Here is a 6000-nt window from a genome sequence, read left to right as displayed (position 1 = left end):
TGTAGACTGTACACCACCACTGCAGATGCTGTGATAACATGTATGAAAGCCATATTCTCCAGACATGGCGTGGCAAGCGAGGTCTTCACAGACAACGGACCCCAGTTTTACAATGCAAGTTTCCGACACTTTGCCAAAGAGTGGGACTTTGTCCACACAACGTCAAGTCCTCACTTTCCACAGTCCAATGGACTAGTGGAAAAATCGGTCCAGACAGTGAAAAGACTGATGTACAAGGCAAAAGACAGTGGAACTGACTTCTACCAGAGCATGCTTGTATACCGCACAACGCCGCTCGAGTGTGGTATGTCACCAGCCCAACTCCTTATGGGACGTCTGTTAAGGTCAAACCTACCCATCCCGGAGAACCTCCTGAAAACAAAAGAGGGGGAGAAAGTGAGGAAGTTCAAAGAACAACAGAAAGAAAAGCAAAAGTACTACTATGACAGAGGAACACAAAACCTACCTGAACTCCACACTGGTGACCAAGTAAGGTTCAAAGACGAAACAAACATATGGACTCAGAAGGGAACTGTCCTGAGTGAAGTTCAACCAAGATCATACACCATTCAGACAGATGAGGGTGCTGTTCTGCGAAGAAATCATCAGGATCTTCTCATGGGACCAGCCACAGCAGGCCAAAAGACTGATACTGTTGAACAACCTGATCACACAGCAGGTCAAAAGACTGATACTGTTGAACAACCTGATCACACAGCTGAGAACCAATCATCTGAGGCAACAACTCAGATTCAAGGACAATCAATCAGAAAATCCTCAAGACACGTGAAGCCTCCTGAGAGACTCATTGAGCAAGTTTAAGGACTCTTGTTATAGAAGGAAGTAATGTTATCTTATTCTTTCTTCAAGTTCTAGTGTATTTACAAATTTCATGTGAACACACAAAGCAAGGTTAAAAAACCTTGATCATGATAATGTAAGTTCATTAAGTGTTACAGTTAAAATGCAGAATAATACAAAGAAAACATGTTGTTAGATAAAAGTAAAATACTTTTGTTTTAAGAAAGGGAGATGTAATGATATCAGCAAATAGTGATGGTATTTGCCTGTTTGATTATTTATGCCTTACCAGCAGAGGGCATGTGACAGAGGCAGAGTTTAGTTTTGGTTTCGTTTTAGATGGAGCTCTAAGATGGTGTCTCCTGTAATGCTGTTAACTGAGTTGAACATACTTTAGATAAAAAGACATCTCTTTCATGAATGTGTCGTCATTGAACCCACATAGAAAGCAATACACCCTCCACTGGCTGGAGTCATACCTAGCACAAAGGAAGATGGTTGTGGTGGTTGGAGGTCAATCATCTCTGCCCCAGGACATCGCTGCAGGAGTTCCTCAGGACAGTGTCCTAGGCCCAACCATCTTCAGCTGCTTCATCAATGACCTTCCCTCCATTATAAGGTCAGAAGTGGGGATGTTCGCTGATGACTGCACAGGGTTCAGCTCCATTCGCAACTCCACAGATAATGAAGCAGTCCATGCCCACATGCAGCAAGACCTGGACATCATTCAGGCTTGGGCTGATAAGTGGTAGGTAACAGAAGTGCCAGGCAATGACTGTCTCCAACAAGCGAGTGTCAAACCACCGCCCTTGACATTCAACGGCATTACCATCACCAAATCCCCCACCATCAATATCCTGGGGGGTCACCATTGACCAGAAGCTTAACTGGACCAGCCACATAAATACTCTGGCAACAAGAGCAGGCCGGAGGCTGGGTATTCTGTGAGGAGTGTGATGATTGCAGTTCCAACAACACTCAAGAAGCTCGACACCATCCAAGACAAAGCAGCCCGCTTGATTGGCACCCCATCCATCACCTTAAACATTCACTCCCTCCACCGCCAGCGTACCGTGGCTGCAGTGTGTACCGCCTACAAGATGCACTGCAGCAAACTCACCAAGGCTTCTTCGGCAGCACCTCCCAAACCGACCTCTACCGCCTAGAAGGACAAGGGCAGCAAGTCATAGAGTCATAGAGTAATACAGCACGGATAGAGGCCCTTCGGCCCATCGTGTCCGCGCCGGCCATCAAGCCCTGTCTAATCTAATCCCATATTCCAGCATTTGGCCCGTAGCCTTGTATGCTATGGCATTTCAAGTGCACATCCAAATGCTTCTTAAATGTTGTGAGGGTTTCTGCCTCCACAACCCTTTCAGGCAGTGAGTTCCAGACTCCAACCACCCTCTGGGTGAAAAAGTTCTTTCTCAAATCCCCTCTAAACCTCCCGCCCTTTACCTTGAATCTATGCCCCCTAGTTATCGACCCCTCTACTAAGGGAAAAAGCTCCTCAGCATCCATCCTATCTATGCCCCTCATAATTTTGTACACCTCAATCATGTCCCCCCTCAGCCTCCTCAGCTCCAAGGAAAACAAACCCAACCTGCCCAGTCTCTCTTCATAGCTGAAGCGCTCCAGCCCTGGTAACATCCTGGTGAACCTCCTCTGCACCCTCTCTAACGCGATCACATCCTTCCTGTAGTGTGGCGACCAGAACTGCACACAATATTCCAGCTGTGGCCTAACCAGTGTTTTATACAGCTCCATCATAACCTCCTTGCTCTTATATTCAATGCCTCGGCTAATGAAGGCAAGTATCCCATATGCCTTTTTTACCACCTTATCCACCTGTTCCGCCGCCTTCAGGGATCTGTGTACTTGCACACCCAGATCCCTCTGACCCTCCGTCTTGCCTAGGGTCTTTCCATTCATTGTGTATTCCTTTGCCTTGTTAGTCCCCCCAAAGTGCATCACCTCGCACTTTTCCGGGTTAAATTCCATTTGCCACTGTTCCGCCCATCTGACCAACCCATCTATATCGTCCTGCAGACTGAGGCTACCCTCCTCGCTATTTACCACCCTACCAATTTTTGTATCATCCGCGAACTTACTGATCATACCCTTTACATTCATATCCAAGTCATTAATGTAGACCACAAACAGCAAGGGACCCAGCACCGATCCCTGTGGTACCCCACTGGCCACAGGCTTCCAGTCACAAAAACAACCTTCGACCATCACCCTCTGCCTTCTGCCACTAAGCCAGTTTTGTATCCAATGTGCCAAGGCACCCTGGATTCCATGGGCTCTTACCTTCTTGACCAGTCTCCTGTGCGGGACTTTATCGAAGGCCTTACTGAAATCCATGTATACCACATCCACTGCGTTACCCTCATCCACACACCTAGTCACCCCCTCAAAAAATTCAATCAAATTAGTCAGACATGATCTTCCCTTGACAAAGCCATGTTGACTATCCCTGATTAATCCTTGCCTCTCCAAGTGGAGACACATTTTGTCCCTCAGGATTTTTTCCAATAATTTTCCTACCACTGATGTTAGGCTCACTGGCCTGTAGTTCCCCGGTTTTTCCCTACTACCCTTCTTGAATAATGGTACTACATTAGCGGTTCTCCAGTCCTCTGGCACATCCCCTGTGGCCAGAGAGGTCCTGAATATATGTGTTAGAGCCCCCGCAATCTCCTCCTTTGCCTCACACAGCAGCCTGGGATACATTTCATCCGGGCCTGGGGATTTATCCATTTTTAGGCCAGCTAAAACTGCCAATACCTCCCCCCGCTCGATGTTAATATGTTCGAGCATATCACAGTCCCCCCGCCCTATTTCTATGTCTACATCGTCCTTCTCCATAGTGAAAACAGACGCAAAAAATTCATTCAGAACCCCTCCTACATCTTCCGGCTCCTCACACAGATTGCCACTTTTGTCCCTAATGGGCCCTATTTTTTCCCTAGTTATCCTCTTACCCTTAATATACTTATAAAACATCTTCGGATTTTCCTTTATTTTGCTTGCCAGTGTTATTTCATGGCCCCTCCTTGATCTCCTAATTTCTTTTTTAAGTATCCCCCTGCACTTTTTGTACTCCTCTAGGGCTTCCTCCGTCTTTAGCCTTTTGTATCTACCAAAAGCCCTCCTTTTTTTCCTAATCCATTCCCGTATATCCCCTGACATCCAAGGTTCCCTGTGGTTTTTGGAACCACCCTTGACCTTTACGGGAACATGTTGCCATTGTATGTTCTCAATCTCCCTTCTGAAAGCCTCCCATTGCTCCGATGCGGATTTTCCTACAAGTAGCTGATCCCAGTCCATTTTGGCCAGATCCTGCCTTATCCTATTAAAATCCGCCTTCCCCCAATTTAGAACCTTTATTTCCGGCCCATCCCTGTACTTTTCCATGGCCACCTTAAATCTTACCATATTATGGTCACTATCACCAAAGTGCTCACCTACTAGCACTTTTTCCACTTGGCCGGCCACATTCCCGAGAATTAGGTCCAGTACTGCCCCCTCTCTTGTAGGACTTTCTACATGCTGGCTCAAAAAGCTCTCCTGGATGCACTTTAAGAATTCTACACCCTCTGAGCCTTTCACACTCTGACTATCCCAGTTAATATTGGGGAAGTTGAAATCCCCCATTATTATTACCCTATTATTTGCACATTTCTCTGAGATTTGCCTACATATCTGTTCCTCTATCTCCCCCTGACTGTTTGGAGGCCTATAGTACACTCCCAGCAAAGTGCTTGCCCCCTTTTTGTTTTTAAGCTCCACCCATATGGCCTCATTGGAGGACCCTGCTAATATATCATCCCTCCTTACTGCAGTAATTGACTCCTTAATTAATATTGCGACACCCCCTCCTCTTATACCTCCCCCTCTGTCTCGCCTGAAGATTCTGTACCCCGGAATATTGAGCTGCCAGTCTTGCCCTTCCCTCAACCATGTCTCCGTGATAGCAACAATATCATACTCCCATGTGTTTATCAACACCTTCAGTTCATCCACCTTATTCGCAAGACTCCTTGCATTAAAATAGATGCCATCCAGCCTTGCCCTTATATATTTGCCCTGTCTACCAAGCTGACTTGTTTTTTTCTCTATAATTGGCAGCACATCCCCCCCTATTTCAGCTCCCCTCTGTATCCCATCCCCCTGCCAAGTTAGTTTAAACCCCCCCCAACAGTGCTAGCAAACCTCCCCGCAAGGATATTTGTCCCGCTCTGGTTCAGGTGCAACCCGTCCGACTTGTACAAGTCCCACCTTTCCCAGAAGCAGGCCCAGTGATCCAGGAAAGTAAAACCCTCCCCCCTACACCAACTCTTTAGCCACGCATTCATCTGCTCTATCCTCCCATTCCTATACTTACTAGCACGTGGCACTGGGAGTAATCCAGAGATTACAACCTTTGAGGTCCTGCTCTTTAATCTGTTACCTAGCTCCCTAAATTCTTGATGCAGGACCTCATCCCTCTTTTTACCTATGTCGTTGGTACCAATGTGGACCACGACCATTGCCTGTTCACCCTCCCCCTCCAGAATGCCCTGCAGCCGCTCAGTGACATCCTTGACCCTGGCACCAGGGAGGCAACAAACCATCCTGGATTCACGTCTACGGCCACAGAAACGCCTATCTGTTCCCCTTACTATAGAATCCCCTACCACTATTGCTCTCCCACTCTTTTTCCCCCCTTCCTGGGCAGCAGGAGCACCCCCAGTGCCAGGAAGTTGGCTGCTGCTGCCTTCCCCTGGTGAGTCATCCCCCTCAACAGTATCCAAAGCGGTATACTTGTTTGAAAGGGGGATGCCCGCAGGGGTTCCCTGCATTACCTGCCTGCCTTTGTTGCTCCGCCTGATGGTCACCCCCTGTGCCGCCCTGCCCCGAGGCGTGAACAACTCGCTAAACGTGCTATCCACGAGCCTCGTTCCCCTCCAACTCATGCACCATCCTGACTTAGAAGTATATCGCCGTTCCTTCATCATCGCTGGGTCAAAATCCTGGAGCTCCCGCCCCAACAGCACTGTGGGAGTAACCTTCACCAAATGGACTGCAGCTGTTCAAGAAGGCGGCTCACCACCTTCTCAAGGGCAACTAGGGATGAGCAATAAATGCTGGCCTTGCCTGCAATGTCCGAATCCCATAAACAAATATTTTTAAATGATGTAATTAAACATGCCT

The sequence above is a fragment of the Somniosus microcephalus genome, chromosome 22 (genome assembly GCF_052327205.1).
Source record: "Somniosus microcephalus isolate GS21.2 chromosome 22, FLI_Smic_1.0, whole genome shotgun sequence".
NCBI classification, from domain to species: domain Eukaryota; kingdom Metazoa; phylum Chordata; class Chondrichthyes; order Squaliformes; family Somniosidae; genus Somniosus; species Somniosus microcephalus.
This window is presented reverse-complemented; position numbering follows the sequence as displayed.